Below are 26534 nucleotides of genomic sequence, written 5' to 3' on the forward strand. Positions count from 1 at the left end.
GCTCGAAATAAGAAAAAAAAAACGAAATAAGAAAAAATTCCAGGATGGAACGAGGTTCGAACCTGGGTCCTCTGCGTGGGAGCCCTGTATTCAACCTCTGAGCCATGCCGGTGCTTGAAACTGCTTTGCAAAAATGTCCTATACAGGCTTCATGTCGGGAAGGAACCGCATTAGCATATGCAATATAGCGTGGTAGAACAGTAAAATAAGCACTAAGCGTCGCACAACGCGAATTCTGTAACCAGGCGTCACACAATGCGAATTGCGCAACGAGTACGTTGTTGAATGCTTCCAACCCATTACAAAGGGCTCTGCCATAATTCTTCGTCGTCATCAGGCACAGCATCAACAAAGTGCGCATAATGCTTTACATGCGTTTAGCAGGCACCACGGCTCTCCGTAAAATGACGAACATGGCACAGTGCCTGCTGCCCTACTTCTCAAAAATTACAATGATGTTACAATGATGTAACATTACATCATTACATCATTACATCCCTCAGTTACAATGATGTATAGCGTAGTGGGTTCCTCGCAAGTGCACTTTTATTAGTTGCCAAGGAAGCCCATAAGCGCATGATCCATTTCCTCGGGTTGGTTGGTTGGTTGGTGAAAAACTTTATTTGGGTCCTGCAAGGCGCGCGTCAGCGCGCAGCGGGCGACTCCTACGTCGGGGTCTCAGTAAAATTACAATTATTTATAGCGTAGTGGGTTCCTCGCAAGTGCACTTGTATTGGTTGCCAAGGAAGCCCATAAGCGCATGATCCATTTCTTCGGGGTGTCAGTAAAGTTCTTCGCCCCCCCCCCCCGTCTCTCTCCCACGTCAGCGTATGTTATACAGCATGACGGGAGAGGGAAATAGCGACCGGGCGTCGCCCAATGCAAATTACATAACTGGTCGGCCGTTTAAAGCTTCCAACCCATTACAAAGGGCTGAGCCATAATTCTTCATCGTCATCAGTCGTCGCGTCAACAAAGTGCACATAATGCCTTACAGACGTAGAGCTGGTGCCTCGCTTCTCCGCAGAATGACGAATAATGGCTTAGTAGGTGCTTCCCAACTTCACAAAAATTGTGATTTATGGCGTAGTGGGTACGTTTCTAGTGTACTTGTAGCCCCAAGAGAGCTTACAACAGCCTCTAGAAACGCCACTCTTTCAGCTTTCGCTGTGACTGTGCTGCGGTTTCAGCGCAGGCCTGGCGTTTTTACATTGTTGGGAGGGGGTTTATTTTTGGGACGTACTACAGAGAACAGTCAAAAAAGAATTCCCACTGCACCCGTATGGAATTCGGTTCTTGTGCGTAAAGAATGAAGACGGCGTTCCGTTTGACGCAGTTATGCTCCTGGGCCTCCACTCTTTGTGGAGATCGCGAATGGCTGGGTACCACTTTGACAAAGATGCGCGGCCTGCACGAGCGTACTTTAGAGAGAGCATTCATTGGTTATTAGAATTATATAAAGTGGAACCGGAACCACCCGAGTGGCTCTCAAGACTACAGCCGCTGGTGACATTGCCCGAATTTTAACTAGACGATACGAGCTCCATGCTGGTTGACTACACAGTCACCACGTGTACTTTGTACATCGGGTGGTTTTAATTTTAGTGTTGTTTGTTTCGCGTGTTTTGTAACAAAGCCAGGTAATAAAGAAAAAAAAATGGGCGCATAGCTCAATGGTTAAGGCGCTCGCCTTCGGAGCATGTGGTTCAAATCCCATCGCTGAGATAAACGTCTTTTTTTTTCTTTGTTCATAGGACGCATCCATGTGGTTCAGATGCATAAGGGCAAAGGAAGCATGGGTGCTTAGCTCAATGGTTAAGGCGCTCGCTTTCTAAGCGGTAGGGAATAGATTCAAATCCCATCGCTGCGATAAACGTTTTTTTTTTTCTTTGTCGATAGGACGCATCCATGTGGTTCAGATGCATAAGGGCCAAGGAAGCATGGGTGCTTAGCTCAATGGTTAAGGCGCTCGCTTTCTAAGCGGTAGGGAATAGGTTCAAATCCCATCGCTGCGATAAACGTTTTTTTTTTCTTTGTTGATAGGACGCATCCATGTGGTTCAGATGCATAAGGGCCAAGGAAGCATGGGTGCTTAGCTCAATGGTTAAGGCGCTCGCTTTCTAAGCGGTAGGGAATAGGTTCAAATCCCATCGCTGCGATAAACGTTTTTTTTTTTCTTTGTTGATAGGACGCATCTATGTGGTTCAGATGCATAAGGGCAAAGGAAGCATGGGTGCTTAGCTCAATGGTTAAGGCGCTCGCTTTCTAAGCGGTAGGGAATAGTTTGAAATCCCATCGCTGCGATAAACGTTTTTTTTTCTTTGTTGATAGGACGCATCTATGTGGTTCAGATGCATAAGGGCCAAGGAAGCATGGGTGCATAGCTCAATGGTTAAGGCGCTCGCCGTCGGAGCATGTGGGACTAGGTTCAAATCCCATCGCTGAGGTAAACGGTTTTTTTTCTTTGTTCATAGGACGCATCCATGTGGTTTAGATGCATAAGAGCAAAGGAAGCATGGGTGCTTAGCTCAGTGGTTAAGGCGCTCGCCTTCGGACCGCGTGGGACTAGGTTAAAATCCCATTGCTACGATGAACGTTTTTTTTTTCTTTGTTGATAGGACGCATCCATGTGGTTCAGATGCATAAGGGGGAAGGAAGCATGGGTGCTTAGCTCAATGGTTAATACCCCTGTCACACGGCCACCACCGAACTTCGTTAAACTCCATCAATGTAAAACTCCGTGAGGGAGTTAGACGGTGATGGAGTTGTGCCCATGTCACACGGCCATATTACGAGCTTCGGACAGAAGCCGCAAGGGGTCCAATAGGCGCCGCTGCACCTACGTCTGCATGCAATATTTCGCGTCTAATCACGCTGAAAACATTCTCAATGGTATGTGTGATTATAAAAAGTATAATTTAATATCATCGACATAAAACTTTTTTTGTCTTTATCACATGAACGTTTACCTGCAAGCATGTTGGCAGTAATTTTGACAAGAGTGTTGGCAACACTGTACGTTTGTTTTGGTACGCGTCTTTTCTACGCGTACCGATTGTCAAACACGATGCAAGTTGTCGCCGAGCTCTTTGAAGTTGCGCTACCACCCAAATCACGTTGTCCTTTCCAATATCAGCTGGGTACAGGTCTCACCGTCACGTCCAGTCCACGAAGCCTTTGCTACGGATGGCTCCCACCACAGTCCGCGTGTACTGCCAGTACGAGTGCCGGCGTCGACGGAGAAGGAAGAAAACCCGCGTCACTCGACTGCTATGACTATTGGTAGTGCTGAAGTAGAATGAAGAGCACCGCAATAAGAAGGAAACGAGATGCACAGACGTAAACACAACGGTGCACACGGACTCGGGGACACTTATTCAAAATGGCGGCACGACGACTTTTCGCGAGGTATGGTGCGGAGAGTATGTGCACTTATACGCGTTTTTTTCATTAAACTCATGTTATGACTGGATTAGCAGTGAAATAACTTTCAATATTAATGAAATTCATTACTGTGTTGACTGCGGCTGTTTTGTGCTTGCGGTTTTTTCCGTAACTACAGATTACTGGGGACGAGAGTACTCCATTCCACCGTTAATGGAGATCGCCGATGTCCCTTTGGGAAACGTTCCGTTTAACTTCCCTGACGTAAGGGAGACCGTGTGACACGGACCGCATCTCCGTTGACGTAACGACGAGGGAGTTGCACGGAGTTAACGGGTGCCCGTGTGACAGGGGTATAAGACGCTCGCTTTCTAAGCGGTAGGAAATAAGTTCAAATCCCATTGCTGCAATGAAAGCTTATTTTTTTCCTTTGTTGAGCCTTACCGTGGGTGATATTGGCCCAGGGCAATACCAAGGGATTTTCTTGTCGCGGGGAGGGGGGGGGCTCAAACCCTCATCCCCCCATCCCCTCTAGTTCCGGCCCTTGGTGGGCCTAAACTTTTTCGACTCCTTTTGGCCATCTATTGCGCGGAAGCTAACGCATCAGGGGAACTTTAACTCGGGAGGAGCGCATAGTAGGCCCCCCTGCAAGGTTTGACGTCAGACAAAAGTTGAGCCTTATCGTCGGTGATAAGGGCCTCAGCTTTTCGACTGGTTTTGGCCCTCTATTGCGGGGAAGCCAACGTATGAGGGGCTGTGACCGTCAGACAAAAGTTGAGCCTCTATCGTGGGTGTAAGGGCCTCAACTTTTTCGACTGGTTGTGGCCCTCCTATTGCGGGGGAAGCTAACGTATGAGGGGAACTTTAACTCGGGAGGAGCGCATAGGCAGGCCCACCTCTGGAAGCTGTGACGTCGACAAAAGTTGAGCCTTATCTGGTGGGTGATAAGGCCTCAACTTTTTCGGACTGGTTTTTATCCCTCTATTGCGGGGAAGCAACGTATGATGGAACTTAACTCGGGAGGAGCGCATAGAAGGCCTCACCGCTGCAAGGTGTGACGTCAGAGCAAAAGTGAGCCTTATCGTGGGTGATAAGGGCCTCCCAACTTTTTTCGACTGGTTTGGCCTCTATTGCGGGGAAGCTAACGTATGAGGGAACTTTAACTCGGCGAGGAGCGCATAGCAGGCCCACCTCTGGAAGCTGTGACGTCAGACAAAAGTTGAGCCTTATCGTGGGTGATAAGGGCCTCAACTTTTTCGACTGGTTTTGGCCCTCTATTGCGGGGAAGCTAACGTATGAGGGGAAACTTTAACTCGGAAGGAGCGCACAGAAGGCTCACCTCTGGAAGCTGTGACGTCAGACAAAAGTTGAGCCTTATCGTGGGTGATAAGGGCCTCAACATTTTCGACTGGTTTTGGCCCTCTATTGCGGGGAAGCCAACGTATGAGGGGAACTTTAACTCGGGAGGAGCGCATAGAAGGCCCACCTCTGGAAGCTGTGACGTCAGACAAAAGTTGAGCCTTATCGTGGGTGATAAGGGCCTCAACTTTTTCGACTGGTTTTGGCTCTCTATTGCGGGGAAGCTAACGTATGAGGGGAACTTTAACTCGGGAGGAGCGCATAGCAGGCCCACCTCTGGAAGCTGTGACGTCAGACAAAAGTTGAGCCTTATCGTGGGTGATAAGGGCCTCAACTTTTTCGACTGGTTTTAGCCCTCTATTGCGGGGAAGCCAACGTATGAGGGGAACTTTAACTCGGGAGGAGCGCATAGAAGGCTCACCGCTGCAAGGTGTGACGTCAGACAAAAGTTGAGCCTTATCGTGGGTGATAAGGGCCTCAACTTTTTCGACTGGTTTTGGCCCTCTATTGCGGGAAGCTAACGTATGAGGGGAACTTTAACTCGGGAGGAGCGCATAGAAGGCCCACCTCTGGAAGCTGTGACGTCAGACAAAAGTTGAGCCTTATCGTGGGTGATAAGGGCCTCAACTTTTTCGACTGGTTTTGGCCCTCTATTGCGGGGAAGCTAACGTATGAGGGGAACTTTAACTCGGGAGGAGCGCATAGCAGGCCCACCTCTGGAAGCTGTGACGTCAGACAAAAGTTGAGCCTTATCGTGGGTGATAAGGGCCTCAACTTTTTGACTGGTTTTGGCCCTCTATTGCGGGGAAGCTAACGTATGAGGGGAACTTTAACTCGGAAGGAGCGCACAGAAGGCTCACCTCTGGAAGCTGTGACGTCAGACAAAAGTTGAGCCTTATCGTGGGTGATAAGGGCCTCAACTTTTTCGACTGGTTTTGGCCCTCTATTGCGGGGAAGCCAACGTATGAGGGGAACTTTAACTCGGGAGGAGCGCATAGCAGGCCCACCTCTGGAAGCTGTGACGTCAGACAAAAGTTGAGCCTTATCGTGGGTGATAAGGGCCTCAACTTTTTCGACTGGTTTTTGCCCTCTATTGCGGGGAAGCCAACGTATGAGGGGAACTTTAACTCGGGAGGAGCGCATAGAAGGCTCACCGCTGCAAGGTGTGACGTCAGACAAAAGTTGAGCCTTATCGTGGGTGATAAGGGCCTCAACTTTTTCGACTGGTTTTGGCCCTCTATTGCGGGGAAGCTAACGTATGAGGGGAACTTTAACTCGGAAGGAGCGCACAGAAGGCTCACCTCTGGAAGCTGTGACGTCAGACAAAAGTTGAGCCTTATCGTGGGTGATAAGGGCCTCAACTTTTTCGACTGGTTTTGGCCCTCTATTGCGGGGAAGCCAACGTATGAGGGGAACTTTAACTCGGGAGGAGCGCATAGCAGGCCCACCTCTGGAAGCTGTGACGTCAGACAAAAGTTGAGCCTTATCGTGGGTGATAAGGGCCTCAACTTTTTCGACTGGTTTTGGCCCTCTATTGCGGGGAAGCCAACGTATGAGGGGAACTTTAACTCGGGAGGAGCGCATAGAAGGCTCACCGCTGCAAGGTGTGACGTCAGACAAAAGTTGAGCCTTATCGTGGGTGATAAGGGCCTCAACTTTTTCGACTGGTTTTGGCCCTCTATTGCGGGGAAGCTAACGTATGAGGGGAACTTTAACTCGGGAGGAGCGCATAGCAGGCCCACCTCTGGAAGCTGTGACGTCAGACAAAAGTTGAGCCTTATCGTGGGTGATAAGGGCCTCAACTTTTTCGACTGGTTTTGGCCCTCTATTGCGGGGAAGCTAACGTATGAGGGGAACTTTAACTCGGAAGGAGCGCACAGAAGGCTCACCTCTGGAAGCTGTGACGTCAGACAAAAGTTGAGCCTTATCGTGGGTGATAAGGGCCTCAACTTTTTCGACTGCTTTGGCCCTCTATTGCGGGGAAGCCAACGTATGAGGGGAACTTTAACTCGGGAGGAGCGCATAGCAGGCCCACCTCTGGAAGCTGTGACGTCAGACAAAAGTTGAGCCTTATCGTGGGTGATAAGGGCCTCAACTTTTTCGACTGGTTTTAGCCCTCTATTGCGGGGAAGCCAACGTATGAGGGGAACTTTAACTCGGGAGGAGCGCATAGAAGGCACACCGCTGCAAGGTGTGACGTCAGACAAAAGTTGAGCCTTATCGTGGGTGATAAGGGCCTTAACTTTTTCTGCTGCTTTTGGCCATCTATTGCGGGGGATCCAGCGCACAAGGTGAAGCTTGAGCTCGGATTTGTCTGTTTGAAATACACAATTGACCAGAAAATCCACGCAATGGGTTAGGGTGGGATGTCTGCTTGATTAAAAGAACTGAACTCATTATCGCATACTTTCGTTACACTGAAGAAAAAATTTCATGGCAGCACTGGGATTTGAACCTAGCCCCTCAGGCTCCGAAGGCGAGTGCCTTAACCATCGAGCTAAGCACTGATGCGTCCTTGACCCGTGAGCATGTGAAATACATGGATGCGTCCTAGCAACAAAGTAAAAAAAATTACATTGCAGCAATGGGATTTGAACCTAGTCCCTCACGCTGGGAAGGCGAACGCCTTAACCATTGAGCTAAGAAAAGCCGATGCCTTTTTCCAAAGGCTATAGGCTTAGCTCTTCTTGGAAAAATGCTCCCTCAACTAGTTTCGGCGAATCTTCAAAAATCGAAAATATGGAATTTCCAAAGGCTCTAGGCTTACCTTTTATGCGAAAAATGCGCCCTAACTACTTTCGGCGTATCTTCAAACATCGAAAAATATGGAATTTTCAAGGTCTATAGGCTTACCTAGGCGTTAATCTATACACCAATACCTGCAGAACTCGAGTGTAGCCATGTAACTGCGTTGTACCGGCGATACAAAAAAAAATAGTAAAAGGATAACAGTTTCTGCGCCGTCTCAACGAGTAAACTGCGAGTCCGCCTCAGAAGAATATGACAGCTGCGCTCATCCGCGTTTCAGTGTCTGTTCCGCTGCTGAATTTAGTTAAGTTCCCGACGGTGTAGAAAGGGTAAGTGACTCAACGCGGCGAGCGAGCGTGGAGAAATTTTTTCGGGTTCACGCGTGCGCTCGCAGATGGCGCTACGTGAATGGGGGTGGCCAACCAGTAAGCGCATCCGCACAATCCAAAACAAAAAAAGCGCGTCACTGCACGCTTTTCTTGCGCTGCTCCTTAAAAGCACGGTGTTTCCGTGGTCATCAGCTAGCCTCTTTAGTTATTTTTGTTTTTTTGTTTCGGGAGATAGCTAGGGCAGTCTGGAAATAAATTGGGCACTGCATCGTTCGAGAGGAATGCTTTCCGGGGTGTGCGAACCAGGACATTACAGCTGTAGAGAGCCTCCCTGGTTTTTGTTCCCAGATGTGGCTTGAAGCGCCTTTCGCAGAGGTGGTCGGTAGACTGCATCATCCGATCTTTGCGAGGTATGACATTCCTCCATAACCAAACGTGCTCTTCTTTCGGCGCGCAAAACAACCACAGTTTTTCAGTACACGGCTTGTAAACTGCCGTGCAATGTGGAGTGAAACATTTCTTGCCCACCGCTCCCTGGGCCCATGCACCTCACATACGTTGCCAGGATGAAAAGAAAGTACCGCGGAATACGAAGAATTTGACAAAACTGGATTAGGGCAACTTAGAAGGGTAGCGGCTTGGGCTAGTTGGTAGGTCATGACAATTGTTATAGCGCAAAAGCAGGACAAAGACAAAGGGTACACGAAGACGAGCGCTAACTTCCAACTGGGTTTATTGTGCAGAACGCGAATATACATAGGTGGCACCTAGTGATAGTTTCTTGGGGTTTTTTTTGCTTTTCCTTGATGTTTTCTTTGGTTTCTTTTTGTATGTCCTTGGTGTTTGAATTTTTTTCCCTTGCTCATCTTTGCATAGCTCATCTTTTGTCACGTGATTGTGCCACCTATATATTTTCGTGTTCTGCACAGTAAACCCAGTTGGAAGTTAGCGCTCGTCTTCGTGTACCTTTTGTCTTTGTCGTGCTTTTGCGCTATAACAATTGTCATGGATTAAGGCGTTTCGACATGAAACGTGGTGTTGCGGACAGAACGAAGTAAAGTGGCGCCCAGAAGTTTTACACACGTTCTGCCAGCGCCCATGCGCTGAGCACCTTCTGGTGACTGGAAGGCGAACATGAACAACTTTTCGACGTGGCTTCACCGCCGCGCCTCCGAGCCGATGTGTCACCTCTCCTCCCTACAACGTGGTTAAATTTCAATACTTCGCAATTATTACTAGAGTCCGCTTTTTCGAAATCCCAAAGCTGAAATGGGTTCTCCGCACGAAGGACCTAAATTATATTTGACAACCGCATAGCTCCTGTAATTAAAAAGTTAATTTAACTTTAATTACTGTCGCAAACGCTGTCTTCAGGCAACTGAAGATGCCGGCGGCTACAGAAAAGTAATTGTGAAGGCATCGAACAAATATCGCATTCCCCCGTTTTTTTGAGGATTTTGGACATATTTCCAGCTATACGTATTTATTTGAATATAAGCCGATGTCTTTTTTTTTCGAAAAAACGATGTGCAAAAGTGGGGGGGGGGGGAGGCTTAGATTCGAGTACAATGATTAGGTTTTTTTTTCTGGCCTTGCGAATTTCGGGAGTTGGCTTAAAATCAGAGCCGGCCTATATTCGAGTAAATACGGTATGTACCGAAAACACCCGGTATATATACCGGATGTCTCAAGAAATGCGTCCAAAATTTTCAAAAATCAGGGAAATGCGATATTTCAGCGTTATTTCAAAAAAATTGTTTTCGTTTATATGAAAGAACAATTACGGTTAATTGGTAACTGGGGCGGCGGGAGGATTTTTATCGGGAGAGATCCACTAAAAGAGAGTTCCTTCAGGGGGGGGGGGGGGCATTTAGGCTGGGAACTTATGCGCTGTGTTTTGAACATGTTAGAGCGGGAGGGGGCAAAATGGAGCAGGCAGTATTGCTAGGGGGTCAGTTGCCCCTCCGCTGGCGGTGGCCCTGATTGGTAACTGCCAGTAACTATGGAAGGGCAAACTTACCTTTGTAAAGCATCTCAGTGAAGTTCGACAATGTCTGAGCGATTCTGAGACATTTCAGCATACGAAATATTTCTTCCAGCAGCTCAACTGCTTCTCAGCTACTATCTACACCATTAACGTATCACTTACCATGCTTACCACACTTTCCATGCTTTCACCACCTTGACTGGCACGGCGAGCCCGATTGTGCAGTGAAGCGCTAAGCTAGGCGAGCACTAGCGAGCGCTCAATAAGAAATTACATAACACACAACGTGTGTTTTATTTGAACAAAGTGCAGCAATCGCAAAATTTATGTTTGGAACAACAAAGAATGCAAACGAACACAACAGAACAAGTCCTTTGACGAAGAACACAGTTTGCAAATCTGCACGTATAGTCAGGGAACAAATATGGCATCAACATGGGAATTAACACTTTACTGGGCGAAGACGACAAGTGGTAGTACTGTGGAGTAGAGTGGAATACCGATACATACTCTCAATCGGACAAGCCATCTAGCAACCATGTCTCAGCCAAAGGAAGGAAAAAAATACAATGGCAGACGCTTAGAAGTACTTGGTCAATCTGGAACAATACTAGAAAGAAACATTGTGCAGCTGCAGATATGCAGATCAGCAAATAACAGGCAATTTAACACAAGCCTCAATACTTCTAAGCATTTTTCATTGAATGATGTCGCACTAATAAAGGCTTGAAATGAAACTTTGCACCTTACTGGACTGACTGATAGGACTTTAGAAGTCAGCAACACTTCCTACTCAAAGGCTTGTGCACACAAACCTGCATCACATGAGCACGCACTCTAGGCTGACGTCAAGAGCCAGACGGACGGCGACCCCCGCCTTTGGAGAACATTGCCGAGTGCATGAGCGGGACTATTTGGTCACTGAGGCGACCGGCTGCCGTGCTTCAAGGTTATCTGGGCGGTGCCTCTCCGGTGTAAAGTTGTATCCGGACTAAAGTGATTTAAGAAAATGTATTCACTGCATTTATCTTTATTGCATAAACACATGGTGCACACACTACCTTAGAGGAAACCAATCTGGTAAAAAAAAAGCTTCGAAACCTTCAAAATGCGCTAAACAGCACGTGATTACGATTCCATGATTAACAATTTATCATCATTCCATAACTTCACCGAGAAACAATCTTCACTCAAAAAGTACAGGCACACCGTTTTGCTGCCACACGGTGCTTATTGTCCCCCGTATACGTTTCCTACGAAAGCATATATCAGAACACAACAGTAACAGACTAAATAAAAAGGTAAGCATTACGCGTCATACATGTCGAAACAGACTCCCAACAGACAAAGTTTTGTTTGCCATGATTATGGCCCGCCCCCACATACCCCTCCAGTCACATTGTGCGCTTTTTGGCATATTGATGCTCTTACATGTTCACCGACAGGGCGAAGCAAGACGAAATCATGCAAAGCTGATTGCCAAGTTGGAAAGCACGTACCAGCTGAGACGGAGCGGAGACCGTAATAGACACTCACAAATGAAGTCTGGGACCTTGATCAGAGAGATGGGGCTGTTCAACTGCTAGCGATGGAGGATATACTAATACTCCGGACGCCCTCCGACTGGGACGCCTGAAGCGAACAGATTTGAAAGAATGCGACTTGATCACTCCCACGTAAACATTGGAGACGCTTCAGCTGAACCGCTTAATTGGACAAGCAAGAACATGCCGAGTTCGTCCTCGCGATAACCTGAAGACCGAACCGAAGGAGCCACCGAGATGAGTTGTGAATGGGCGAAATGAGAGAGCGTCTCCCGAGATACGCAACAAACGCGTGCACACACATGCACACACAGAAGGGAGCCTCCCTGCCGCACAGACTGATAGATGCAATCTGTACCAAGTTGTCCTGCTTTCCACTGCAGCTTAATGCAAAAGAGCATCAATATGCCACTACATTGCATAATGTGAATGGATGCCTCTCATGGCTAACAAAAACATGCAGATGGGTCGATCAATCGCACTGCAGTCGTATGGTGGTGAAATACGAGCATGACGGTAAAACGTTGCACCAAACGTTACACTTGCGTAATTTAATCAACCACTTGGGCCCAATATATTTAAAATAGTCGATAAAAACACTAGATTCACTGTATGTCCGCTGAACAGAGCACCATTCTGAGGTGCGATAGATTCTGTAAGCCTTGCGAGTATCCTTCGAACAGCTCTGTACGATAGTAGGTTTTAGATCATCGACGTGAAGGTGTTGCACAGCTTCTCACGGATAGCTGGTAGCCCAGGGTGATTCCAGAGGTCGCTGGCATGTCTCGCGGGGGCAAAGGGAGATGCAGTCCGTCGCCCACTGGTCATCCGCTAGTGGTCACAGCGGAGTGACGACGAGCAGCAACGCCGAAGAGAGTCCTCCCGCGGAGTGAAGACAGAAGGGCGGGCCACAGCGATGGGCTTTCTTGCACGATGCATTCCCCAGAAGGCAAGGAAGAAGCAGGAACCGGAAGGTGGATTGTTGTGAACGAAGGTACGCCATGGCCGCAGGACAGGGGTATCTGGAGGACTGTCTTGGCCACCCAAGAGGCACAGGCCGGACGCGGAAGGCAATGCGGGTTTGGACATAGCACCGACCGGATGAGATCGAAGGTCGAAAAGCTGTAAAGACAGCAAGATTTCATGTTTAGATGTGGTGTACATACACAAGGTACGCACAGCAACGCAAGTTCACGGGGGACAATATTTGAGACAATACCCAATTTCTGCTTGGCCTAGGAACGGACGAAAGAACGGGATTTTCTTTTTCTACAATTGGTATAGCATCGGACGGGATATACGGAAGTTGTGGGTTCGAATCCCACGGACAGAAAGTGCGATTTTGCGTCCGCTTTAATTCGTTTCAATTAAAATAATTGCTACGCTACAGTAAAGACAACAATATCCCCTATATATTCCCTGGGCTGATTGTCTGCTGGGTTTATTTCGTTGTGTGTAACAAAGAAATGAGCCTCTAGGAAAAAAAATTGCCTTTAATTGATTTGTAGCGGGAACCTCGAGCTGGTACAGTTAATACCTCTGGTTCGCATACGAGGGTTTATTGTCAAGAAAATTTTAACGGCGCGGTAAAACAAGGACGGATGAAAAGGGAGCTGACCTGGACAAGCGCCGACTTCCAACTGATTTTTAATTCGGAGAAGACGCATATACGTAGTGAAAAATTGCGCTGCGCAAAAGAACTTGTGCCAAGCACCGCGCGTAAGCGATAACCGGTGACAATTTAAAAAATTGTAAACACTATCTTCCGAGTGCATTGGCATATAAAAGATAAGCTATTGATTTTTGTGCAAATCAATGGAAGGCATGCTGATGCGTGCTTCCCCCAAACGAGCAATGTGCGCCGCCTATACAATTTCTCTAGTAAGCACATTTTTACTTTTGAGGAGCACTTCTGTTTGATTGTGAACAGGCAGACAGCCACACCGCCTGCAATGCGCGCTCAAACGTCCGGAGTTGCAGCTGTGCACACCCCAGCGGTGTTCACGCAAGCGTACGTTGAGGCATCTTGAAGTTTGGCCGACGTATTTCTTGCGCGGTGCTTGGCACATACTCTTCTGCGCAGCGCAATTTTTCACTACATACGAGTCTTTTCCAAATTAAAAATCAGTTGGAGGTCAGCGCTTATCCGTGTCAGCTCCCGTTTCGTCCGTTCGTGTTTTTCCGCGCTGTTGAAATTTTCTTGAATAGCCAACTCGCCCAAAAACTCACGCTGAGAGGGTTTATTGGCCATCAGCCGTCTCGTGCACAGGTCACGTGCCACGTGACACCCTCTGGTGAAAAAAGTTTCACTCCCCATTTTACCTACAAGTGCCGCTGGCGAACACTTCTAGGGATTACATGTACAGAGATTCCGAACACAGAGGACGGGGACACTCCTATCATCAAAGTTCGATTGGTAGAGCATTGGACGTGCACTCTGAAGGTTGTGTGGTCAGATCCCACCGACGTAATGGCTGCTTTTTCGTCCACTTTAATTCCGTTCAATTTATATTGCACTAGATTTCAGAACAAGTAATGTCCCCTATGGTTTCCTTAGCTTAATTGTCTGTTCATTCATTTGGTAACGTACACATCAGACATGTTTACGGGGGACACTACTTATGACAAAGCCAAATGCCTGCTTAGCCTAGGAACAGTAACTATTTTCAGCCTTTCGAAGCTTTCGCAACCTACAGGATTCGTTAACAACAGAGATGCAGTTCCACAGTGGAGTCCGTGTCTCATAAGCATATGTGTCCAGGTGCACCCGTGTGCTCAATCTAGACGAGATAGTCAAGTGGTTAAATTGCCAGTTAAATGCATTTCGTATTAGAAGTTGCATTACCTTCTACCCATGAAACACTAAGCACAACAATAGTGGCGAGCACATGCAGTCGTAGAAATCAATCTGTTCATTCATTTGGTAAGGTACACATCAGACATGTTTACGGGGGACACTACTTATGACAAAGCCAAATGCCTGCTTAGCCTAGGAACAGTAACTAGTTTCAGCCTTTGGAAGCTTTCGCAACCTACAGGATTCGTTAACCCGTCGCAAGCATCTTATTTCCACATGAGGAGGAGAATAACGGAAAGACAGGGAGGTTATTTCCACATAAATTGATCATTGTACACTGCAGTGTATTTGGTGGTAGCAAAAGCAGCGCGAGGTAATAAAATAGGAAGTGCAGGAATAGAAAGGGTTTGTTAGTAAAGTAGAAAGACTATGGAATTGACGGATCTGCCTGGTTCACAGACATCCTGGCACACGTCAGGGCTCCATCAGCCGTGATGCGATCCCGGCAGGCTTCTTCCTGTTGCCAAAGTTCAGGAAAAGCCCGAGAGGCCAGTTTCGACGGTGTTCCTACCATTTAACGGGCTGTCGGTCTGCGATAAGTCGCGGCACCGGACTTTAAGGGAGCCTTTGCAGCGTGGCAATCGCATTGGCAGCAATGTATCCGTGCCCAAGGAGACCATTTCGAATAGTTTCAATAAGTACCGCTCCGATAAACAAATTCTTTTTACCAGACTTGCTCGCATACTAACAAACTATGTAGATACCCGGGGCAGCCGGTACAGGCATACTAACACATGGACATCTTTCTGCTGACACGCACATGCTTTCAAAACCCATTACCCACGCTGCTATCACACCATGAAACTGGACCAACCCACTCATACCACAATTCCCTCCAGGCGTCTGCGGTCGCGCACATTACAAATGCCCACTACTCTCCTTTAACACGATATGGTAAGACAGGGTTCAAATAGATGATTGTCCCCAATGCTGCAGAATATTTTATAACATGAAGGCTCGCCAGCGCTTAGCGATATGCAAACACATTGGTCACTGAAGCGCCACCAGAAAAAGAATGTACTTGCCCGATTCACTGCAGACTTCCTATCGGAGATCAAACGCTCGTCTGAAGGATGTTCGACTGCGGAAGTTGATGAAGCAAAGGCTAGAGGACGTACGCGAAGGACCGGCAAGATCGCCCATTGCATGCACCAGAAGCAGAGGTTGGCAAGCTAGAAGAAAAGAGAACCACTTGTCAATTATTGTGAGACACGACGCAGTTGTTTTAGAGTTATACACTAGTTTGCCGATAGACACAGATATCTAGTTTTAACACCAAGTTTGGAACACGACCATGTGACACAGCGAGATCAAATGCTATCACACATTGCAAGGGAGGAAATTTGCAGCAGGGTGTCGGAACGAAATGTTTTTCGTTTCGTCGTTCCACCGCAAAAAGTTCCGTTCCGTTTCTGTTCCGGAACGAAAAGAAAATGTTCCGTAACGGTTCGTAACGTTTTTTTTATGGAAAAATTTGAAGCTAAAGTAATCATTAAAAAAACATTTGATTTGTGATGTAGTTATTTGCTTAGTTTGCTGAGGGCAGCGCGACCCGGACTGAGGACTGAGAGACACGTACACAAACAAGCGCTGGGTACGTCTCTCTCAGTCCTCAGTCCGGGTCGCGCAGCCCTCAGCAAACTGTCTAACTACCAACTCGCCCAACTTGCTGTTTTGATTCACTAGTTATTTGCCTTCCTCCTAAGAAAGCGGGACAAGGGTAAAACACGTTCTTCAGAGGAGCGGAAGTAACTGTACGATGAATTCCTACCAACTAGCACAAACCATACCCTTCAAAGTCATAGTATTTATTTTTTTCCAAATTCAATCACGATTTTTAGTGGGCTCAGTGCTTTGTGTCAAGGGAGTGAGCACGATCCCAGAAGCAGCACGTCACTGAGTGCACTCTGATGTGCGAGACCGCTGTTTTGATAAAAAGATTGCCAGGCCTGCGCGGAATACGCAGCACAGTCACAGCGAAAGTTAGAAGAGCGGACTTTGTAGAGCCCGTTGTAGAGTCTCTTGGGGCAGCTGATACAAGTACACATGCAGGGTACTCACTACGCCATAAATCGTAATTTTTCTGAAGTACCGAAGTTCCCACTATGTCATTTTTCGTGATTCTTCGGAGACTCGTGGTAGCCGCTACACATCTGTAAGGCATTATGTGCGCTTTGTGCTGTGGCTGATGACGATGAATTATGGCTGAGCACTTTGCAGTGGGTGGGAAGCATTAAACCACACACTCTTTGCGGAATTAGCATTGTGTGATGGCTGGTTGTTTTACTCTTCTGCCACGCTGTATTACATGTGTTAACATGATTCCTTGCCCGACTAGACGCCTGTATAGAGTATTTTTGCGAAGGAGTTATAAGCGCCAGCGTGGCACTGTGGTGGAATACTGGACTGTCACGCAGGGGGCGCGGGTTAAAATCCCATCCGATCCTATAAATTTGTTTCTCATTTTTTCTTACTTCACGCGATAGTGGTCAGGGACACGGGCGACGGCGGACAACTATGGTGCCAAAATCAGCTGTTGTGATCTCATAAGAGCCTTCGCTGTAACAAACTTCAGCGCCGACAATGCCCTCTCCACTTTGGCCTGCGTGACATGCCCCCAAAAGTCCACTTGCATTAACATAAACATCTCTGGTTGCCACTGTTTTCGTTTTTCGCACAATTTCAACATATCTTTGCTTTGGGATTCTTGCCTGAGATATGCTCACATTGCATGAGCTCAGTTGTTCCGGTCTGCGAAGTTTTCTCGTGAACCGAAAAACGATTGAAAAAATTTCGGTTTCACTCCGGAACGAAATAGATAAAAGTTTCGGTTACGTTTTCGTCCCTGTCAAAAATATCGTTTTTTTTCGTTTTCGGTTCTCGTTCCGTTCCAACACCCTGATTTGCAATTATTTTGAGTAGATAACAGCCTGAAAATTAAAGGCAGATGCAATTGCAGCATTACTATTAGATACATTATTAATGAAAAGGTGTCAAGTTGCACTACAGCTCGCCAAAAATGTTGCGAAGAGGCTGAGGCAATCTCACTATATAGTGGAAGTGTTTTGCCAACTTCATCTTGGCTCGAAATTCCTGCTTCGCTTGGTTAAAAACAGAGCAGGGTCACATGTATTATGTTTTCAGTGCTGCACTCAACTCATGAAAAAATGTAATGTCTTGTTATCTAGAGTATTGCTGTGCTTTTTTAGGGGCGAAGCTCCTTAAAGCGGCATCCGTTCGTCCCCCGTCGTAGTGCGTAACCAGTCTTAATGCTAGTACCAGATCTTGACCTCCAAGGTGGTGCCGGTGGGAGATTTCTCCTGTGAGTTGTTGAACAATAAAAAATTCGCAGCGTGCGCGTTAACTAAAAGCCGAATTCTTCTGTCTCTCATTCCCCATTAGCAGCCATTGGCATGTTCCAGTAGGAAACTTTAGTAGAAGTAGAAGTGTAAGTGTTAGCTAAAAGCCGACTTCTGTCTCTCATTCCCATTAGCAGCCATTGTTTACCTCCAAGGTAGTGCCTGGTGAGATTTCTCCTGTGCGTGGTTAAACAATAAAAATTGTTCAAAACGCCGTTGATTGATTGAATAAACCAACGAAAGGCGCCAGATGTTTTCTAAAAGCAAAACGAAAAGGCGCCAGCTGCTTAACGAAAGACGTCAGATGTTTTCTAAAGCAATGGTTTTCTAAACAATGGAAATTCACAGCGTACATGTACAGTTAAAGGGAGCTGCAAGTCGTTATAACTCTCATCGAACCTTTAGTATAAACGCGCCCTATCTCACGTCGGTGATGATGTACTGGGCAGGATTCACGGAAGATTCACAGTTTACCGATGAACCTCCGCAGCTTCGCCCACTCATTCACTCCGTGGATATGCTGCGATTTTTTTCTCATTTTAACGAAAGCAAAACAACTGCTCCAGATTACCGTGTCTTGTCATTACGGCTGCTAAATTCCGGCTGCTAAAGGCACTGTTGGCTGACGCAAGTGCTCGCGTCGAAATGACGCCGACATGGCACGAACTGAAGACTGAAAACGCAAGTTTCTGCATTGCTTAGCCCTGAATTGTTGCACTTGATTCCGTGAGCACTTTACCCTTGCTACTCAATGTAGATATACTTACGCGAGTTATTGCAGATCACGCAGCAAAGGCCCACCAGTAGAGCGCGGTGGGTGATAGCATGAAGAAGAAACACCGTCTGCTGAGGGACGGTCTAGTGGGGTCGTCATCTTCTCTGAAGCAAGGAGTGGATGACGTACAAGGACTGGCAGGATTGTCCCTTGCGTGTGCCAGGTGCGAAAGTTGGCAAGCTAGAAGAAAAAGTGAGCCACCTTCATGTTGACAGGTCAAGGTGCTCCTGGATTGAAATGACACTGAATTGTCTAGTATAATTTTTGATATGTGTAATTGCTCGAGATAACCGCATTCTGTCGCTACCAATATGGCCACTACAGGTGCCGACTGATGCAAGCGCTGACGTCGAAACCAGACCATTATGGCACAAACAACTGGAAGCAAAAGTTTGTGCGTTGCCTAGCGCTAAATTGTTCATTTGAATACTTGAGCACTATTCTTGTAAAATTAAAAGCATAGAAAACGGAGATTTGGTAGGAATGCATTATGGAAAGTCTCTCAGCGGACACACTTACGGGAAGACAAGCGCTGACTCGACTCACTTTGTTGGGGTGTGCTCTTTGACAAACAGGTTTCTGATGGAAATAAACCGACACGAGAAATGACCCAAGCCTTTTGCATGTAGAAATGTGCGGATAACTGCTCAAGTGAGTACTCGCAAAGAATTCTTTGAGTGCTACGTAATCTGTACTTTCGGCTTCATGTTGCAGATCTTACTTTTCTACGCACTTTTTTTTGTCGTACTGCTTGGGAATTTTCGTAATATCTTGCACATGCGTTCTTCAGTTAGCTTGGTTATGTGTGGTCAGATAATGTGCGTGTACATTTAAACAATAAACCGAGTTGGGAGTCTGTGCTTGCTTGTCTTCTTCCCTCACATCTCGATTCTTGTTACTCAATGTAGATGTACTTACGCAAGTGACTGCAGATCGCCGAGCAAAGGTCCATTACGAGAAAGCAGTGGGCACCAGCAGGGAGGAGAAACTGTCGGCTGAGGGACGGTCAAACCGCGGAAGTCGTCTTTGGTGGAGCAAGGGCTGGATGAAATACACGAAGGACCTGCGGGATCGTCCATTGCGTGCACCAGATGCAGTGCTGCAAGGAAAAGCCAGCCACCTGTTAATCGTGGCACGACGTGATGCACCTGTTTTACCGATATACGCAACGTACTCGAGGTGGCTAGAGTGCATATAACTAGGGATGTGCGAGTAGTAAATTGTAGGTTCCAAGCGAATAATTTCGAATCTAACAGTACATATCATATACTATAAAGAAAAATGGGCATATTTGTCATGACCGAACCAACCTGCACAATATTTTTTTTTTCATTGGAACGAGACTTGCGAATGTCAATTCTTTTTGGTTCAAAGCGGAAGCAACTCTGAATAGTAGCAGGATTTGAATTTCAGGAGGATGCAAGTGATAACTGGTAAAATACGTTAACTTAAAATTTACTATACTTAGATCATATAAGCCCGTATAACAAGCTCTTACACTATAAAAATGATTAATCGATGTGACGACAATACGTTCATTTAACCTTATAATGAGGCTTTGCAGTAGTGCGGATTTTTCCTGGACAGGCGTTTTAACGGCATAGAAACATCATAGACTGCATAGACTGAAACGGCATAGACTGCAGTGAAACAACCTTTACAAGAAGGTTACATGCAGTTTAATATGCGCCTATTCGTTCATTTCGAACACTTCTAAATTTCGAATAATTAAATTCGTGTCGAAGCGAATTCGAATACTGTAATATTCGTTACTCAATGTAACGAATATTATTCTAAGTGCTCGAATATTCGCACATCCCTATAACCCTTTGGGACACATGTAGCGTCGTCATTTGGAGATTCGACTTTTCTGTGCACTGTGGGCAAGGAAATGACCACAAACCCTGAGCTGATGGTAAATTAATTCTTGTTGGCTAAGGTTCCTTTATATCACTTATGGTTGGAATATTTTGCTACACGAATGCTTTGATGAAGGCAGTACAGCGTTTAACGGGACGTTGGACGTGGGCCAGCAGATAACTATAGCACGTAATTTGAGCGCGTCGTTGAATTCAGTCTATGAATAACTATAGCATTACTGAATGTACAATAATTACGTTATTTACATTGTAATTGCAATTAATCACTGTAATATACAGTATCCTACCACATCCACTTGCTTTAAGTTTGGTCTCCAGAACATTGGCATCAGTGTAAGTTCCACACATTTATAGACAGTCAATAATGCGTCTCGCAAAGGGATAATGTAATGGTGTACGTCTCACATAACTAACCTGAGCAGCCCGAGCATGAGTGGAAGCTCGCTGAGCGAGGGGAAGCTATAAGCACTAGATAACACGTTAAATTACCATGCAACCTTCGAAGTTTGGCGGTACCAGGAAACTATGGCGAGTGGCAATATACTGTGAACATGCTCCACCCTTGCCAGCCTATCATGGGCTCACCTGCCAAGTTGGTGCCGCTAGCGAAGCTCGCAGCAATGATGGCTATTTCAGTGGTCCCTGAATTGCTGGCGGTGCACCTCCTTGTCAGTGTTTCCTGGTTTTGCAGTCCATAGTACAGGTGTCGCCGCCCCTTTGCAAAGCTGCATCGACACGTCTCGTAGTTATTAAGTAGAAATAATTCAAATTTAAGATTCTATTTTCCAAAACTACGGCAAGATGACGTGCAGGTTGGACTTGGGGCTCTTTATTTCATGGAGTTCCTAATGGGCACCTAATTTTACAACTACGCAGTTGTCTGCATTTTGCTCCCAGCTAAATGCATCTACTGTGGTCTTCGTCCTAGTGCTGATCGGCGCAACGTCGTAGCTGCCAAGCCACTGGGTGCGAGTGCCATGAAAAGCCAGCATGTTTCAGCACAGCTGTGTGTGAACCAAGTCTACGATTGTATGAATTTTTGAAACCAGTGTTCCATTGTCTAAAAGGGAACATGACATGGTCAAACGGTTTGTGGTTTTCAGCAAAAGATAGAAGTAGAGGGTCTATTGTGCCTGTACATATATGAAAATTGGATTGCAAAACAATGTTTCAGTGCAAAATAAGCCCTGAAGTCGGCGGCTATAAACCTGCACGACCATCGGCAACTCCCATTTTGCCATGGCATGTGCGACGTGTGCTGCATGGAGTGAAGTCATCTTCTAGCAAAGTTTCAGCAGCTGCGAACTTGTTTAGTTTCAATGCGAAGCTGAAGAAAGCCGAAATAGCTTGACAGCATGGCAGCTGGCTACGGAACAAACCCATTTGCCGGAATGCCGATGCTCGCAAGGCAAGCAGTTTGTTACGTCACAGTTCACAAGTGTGCCACTGTTGCCCGACCCTCAGTACCGCTCTCGTGTTTGTTAAAATGTTCGTTACCAAGAAGGTGCTCGACCAAATGCACTTCAAATTTCGCAAGCTTGTTTGTGGACGTACGAGGATTAACCCACATGGCACTGATTATGATGGAAATTTCGGAGTCATGGCCCCATTAACGAAAGGTTTGTGGTGTAAACTGAGAGCTAGGAATGAGAGAGAAGGCTAGATGGGATGCTGGCGTCCCGTCTTCTCTTTCCTTCTCAGTATGCGCCACAAATCTTAAGCTACGCACCAGTTAGCCTAACAGTACACTCTGCTAAACCATACTCTCATTGTCATTCACCGTATTGCTAGAAGTATAAGAGGTTCTCACGCGAGGCTATGCTGGTTGAGAGGATGTCAACCAGGAAGACCCGCTCAGCGCCAGCAGGGAAATGCTATGGGGATGGGCTCTCCTCTCCTGGTGCAAACGAAGACAGTTGTAGGTTGCGCAGGTTGAGGACCTGTAATGTCATACAGGGCAGTTTGTAGTCCTGAATATGCGCAATGTACTATCACGAGCATTACGACAGAACACACGAGCGTGCGGCGAATAGCATCAAACCCCAATTTGACCGACACTTCGGTAGCGCTGAAAATAATGTAAAAAGGGTGACGCTCTTTTGCGAACTCACTCCCACCACACGTCCACTTTTACGATGCGTGAAATGTGACAAGAGCTTGATATTGCAGCACCTAGTGTAGCAGTCATGCGCAGCAAAGTACCGGTTTTTAAAGTCTATTTGCTGTATCCCAATTTCTTGTGTTACACGCACACAAGCTAATGGAAAAGCAGTATTCTGCATGGAGCTATAGACGGCACACTATAATAATTGCTGTGGTTTAACGTCCCAAAACGATGATATGTATAGGCGGCACACTGCCGTGCTTCTGCTTGTCATACCCGCCTTATACTCTCGAGTGGCCCGAGATACGCAGTCAGCTGCAGTATTTTTTTTTATCAGCAATAAAGAGGCAGGTGTGCAGACATTTAGTAAAACTGCAGCACCCTTTCCAGTAACAGTGGCAACCGCACATCTCCCTGCCATGCGCTCTCGAGTTCCTGCTTGTACTGCTCACGATTGTACTTGCACTCTTACAGGTTTATAGCTTATATTCGAGAGGTTGCAAAGCAGCCACTGAAGGCCAGACGTCTTGCCTGACTGAACAAGATTTGAACTCCTGTCTACTGATGGCGCTCGAACTTATTCGACAGCACTCGAACACTGGCTCTGGGGCTTGTATGGACCCACGCAGGAACATGGCAGCCACCTTGCGTTCAGCATACTAATATGGCCACCGGGGACTGAAACGACAATTGGGGGAGAACTCTTGAAATAAGGAAAGTAGAAGAAACATGGTCGATGCACAGCACGTACCAATCTCAACTGCGAGGCCCACGAGTGATCCATGCACGTTCTCCTCCAAGGTCAGGATCATTGAAGACCAGGCTCGAAGACAAACCGGACGGCAAGTGTGACCGTAGAAGGACAGCGACTGCAATATACTCACAGGAACTGTTAAGCGTAGACCTGAGAGTTATAGAATACGAAAAACTTGCCTGTACATCCATCGTGGCTACTACTCGCTTGGCTGCTGATACAAGTCTATGGCATGAGTTAACGCGACAACAATTAAGCAGCTGAGAAAACTAAGCTGTCTTGCACCCGCGGAGACCCACGTTTCGTACTAGAATTAACCGGGACGAAACGGCGGCCAAGAGTGCAACGGAATCCGAAGTGTGCCCTCCTCCCGATGAAAACGCAAGGGGACTTCCAAAAGCTGCAACCTGCCTAGTGTTAGCTAAAACCTGCCTAGTGTCCGCTAAACGTCCCCCCTTGCCACACGACTAGTGTGGTGACAGTGGCCGCAGCAGGACTTAGTGGGTGGACGTATGCGTAGACAGGCACTGGCAGAGTACTACCCACCGAATGACAAGCACCGGCAAGGTAATACCCACCTATGTTGGTCTTTACAGTCCAGCGCCAGCCTTCCCAGGACGCCCTGTACACGATCTGCCTAGGGTAAAACTATAGTGTTTGTGAGTGTTGTGTTGCTTGTCCTTCGCTGCGGCCACGACCTGCCATTAAAGACGCATACGACTTCAGGTTTACAAAGCCCGAAGCAATATGCGCCGCCCCACCAGGTGGTCCCCTTTCGGTTTCATCGTGGAGAAGAGCTAACGCGGCAACAACTGTGCCGAAGTTTAGCTACATGGTTCCCTGCACGATTAACCTCTAGATTCAATGGCGCAAGAAAACTGGCAAGTGGCAATGGTCGTTGAAAGCATGCCACCTTCGCCAGCCCTGTTACTCTCACACCACACCCTTACCAATTCGATGCCGCTGATGAAGCAGGTAACAATGACTGTGTTCTGTTAATTGCCAGGGAAGCAGCTCAATCCTTGTCCATGGCCTTTGTTAGCAGCACGTGGCCCTGGCGACACCAACAGTTTGCAGAGCTGCAACGACAGACGCATCATTGGTTACATTAATCAAATTCTGCAGTCTTACATGCCACAACAACGATACGATTACAAGGCACATCGTATATGGCAGAGAACTGTTAATTACTTTCAACCACCCAGAGCCCTGCTAACATTCACGAAAATCTAGGTACAGTATTCACGGACTGAAAAAGAAAATGTTATGGTTAAGCAATGATAGTACACTTTCATGGAAGCCAACCTTCGCTTTAGAGCCAGATTTGCTCTAGTGGCCCCATTTGCTCAGCTTTAGCACTGAGATTGCTGATAGAAGTAGTGAGAGTAGTAGTAGTAGTAAACAACTTTATTGATGTCCTGAGAAGCTAGGCAGGGGGGGGGGGCTACTTGGTAGATTCCTACCCAGCTATTGGTTAGCCCCATGTCTGAACAGAGAGGGAGTCGTTACACTGAAGAAAAAATGTCATGCTTCAATCTGCGATTAGTGTGCACTGGTGTTGCTGCGTTTTACCTACATCAAAATGCAGCATCCGTAGCTGGGAATTGAGCTCGTGTCCTGAAGCTTAGAAGCACGACGCCTCAGCTGCTAAGCCACCATGGTTGGCACCAGTCGTGAAATACATTACGTACATGCATTGCCGAAGTATACGACTTGTACTTACGAGAGGTACCACACAGCGGATGGCACGCTCCAGCCGGGGAAGAACGCCGAATCAACTTTTGCCAGAAGCGAAAGTTGACGAGCTGAAACGACACGGGAATAGCTCGTTACTCCCGACTAGTTCGCGAGGCAAGAGGACAGCTTTAACTTACGCGAACCGGTGTAGGGCGGCGTCGGGCAAGACGTCATGCGCAACTGTGCAGGACACCTGCACTATTACGCATGACCGTTGCGCAGGACGCGGTGTTCTTCATTCGCCCCATCCGCTCAAGCGGATGAGATGAAGAACACCGAATCATGCGACCTGAAACAGATGGGATGCTCGTTAGAAGACCGAAGCGCACACAGAAGGCATGATAGAAATTATGCCATGGCGTTAGAAAGACAAGGCGTGAAAGACGATAGGACATGCGCATGTCCTGTAGTCTTTCACGCCCTTTCTTTCCAGCACTAAGGAGTCAGTTATAGCAAACCACCAACTATCCCAAAAATCTGTACTCCTTAATGACAGGCACTCACCATCAGCACTGCTCCAGAATCTTGGATCAGGTGAGAGACTGGCCAAGGCCGCAACCATATGCGCCTGGCGAGAAAATAAATTAGGGCAAAGTTAACATCGCAATGACACACAACTGGAAAGACGCGGACTGTAATAAAACCGACAGTAATCGACTGACAGTAGCCATTATTATTTATTTATTATTATTATATTATATTATTATTACAAGGGTTAATGGAAGGAGCGAAACTAAAAGGCGAGGACCGCTTGATGAAGGTCCTCGCTCCTTGCACAGGTTGGCAGCAGCAGGGAATATGACATTGCGATCGTAGTGCAAGAAGAAAAAAGGAAGGCATAAATAGACTTAATTATCTAATTCTTAGGGTTTTAAGTCCCAAAGTGATACGACTATGACAAACTAGTGTACGCACCGGAAATTCCGAGCACCTGGGGTTCTTTAACGTTCACCTGAAGATTTAACTAGATTACAAAATTTAGGATCTAGTGATGACTACATTTAGCACAAATAAATTAATGCTGACAAGAAGAAACGTGACAGACGAGGACGAGTGCAGGGGTTGACAAGATAAAGAAAGAAAAAAACCAACCTGGGTCGATGATGTCCGGATTGAAGTCAACGCTGGTTCTGAAATGTTAAAGGCTGACGCGATAACTCCGGGTGCCGTATTGCAACCGCGAACACCACATTCCACACCAGATACTGGCACAAAGTGGTGGCCGGGAGTGCAACGACATTCCAGATGGGTCTTGCCCCCACGACGGAAACCCCTAACAGCTACCTACCTGCCTAGTGTTCGCTAAACCTGAAGCTATTACACGCACTTCCGTCGTGGGGGAAGACAGTGACCCTCGCCAGCCTCGTTAGCAGGCTCACCTGCCATTTTGTTTGATGCCGATGTTGAAGCTAGCAGTAACGACGATCCTCGTGGCGGTCCTTGCCGGCGCTGAAACTCCTCGACGATGGCCTCGTCTGCAGTTGCTAGGCCCGGCGGCACGAAGAGTATGTAGAGCTGCAACGACATTAGAGACAGTGGTTACTGATGATGCAATGGGAGCCTAACTCGCTGCCCTCTAAAAAAAAGTTCTGTAGGGTAAATACTAACCGTCTAATCATAAACGAGTGGACGTGCAAACACGAGACCGAAGAAGAGAAACACGTGCAGCTTGTGTTGCCTTGTTCTCGCGTATACATTTAGCAGGCTCATTTTTCAG

The 26534-nt window shown here is 47.0% G+C and overlaps 2 long non-coding RNA genes across 2 annotated transcripts; both read right to left on the reverse strand.

Moving 5' to 3' along the window:
* Window positions 1–11872: 11872 nt before the first annotated feature.
* On the reverse strand, window positions 11873–22290 carry LOC119399664 (uncharacterized). The gene is made up of 5 exons (XR_007416897.1): window positions 22033–22290; window positions 20808–20947; window positions 19261–19441; window positions 18335–18522; window positions 11873–12473 (listed from the first exon to the last, which is right to left on the reverse strand). It is a non-coding gene; the product is annotated as an uncharacterized LOC119399664 (long non-coding RNA).
* A 1831-nt stretch (window positions 22291–24121) lies between these two features.
* Window positions 24122–25097, reverse strand: LOC119400806 (uncharacterized). The gene is made up of 3 exons (XR_005185242.2): window positions 24955–25097; window positions 24804–24885; window positions 24122–24159 (listed from the first exon to the last, which is right to left on the reverse strand). It is a non-coding gene; the product is annotated as an uncharacterized LOC119400806 (long non-coding RNA).
* Between the last annotated feature and the right edge of the window lie 1437 nt (window positions 25098–26534).

The sequence above is a fragment of the Rhipicephalus sanguineus genome, chromosome 7, assembly GCF_013339695.2.
Source record: "Rhipicephalus sanguineus isolate Rsan-2018 chromosome 7, BIME_Rsan_1.4, whole genome shotgun sequence".
NCBI lineage: Eukaryota > Metazoa > Arthropoda > Arachnida > Ixodida > Ixodidae > Rhipicephalus > Rhipicephalus sanguineus.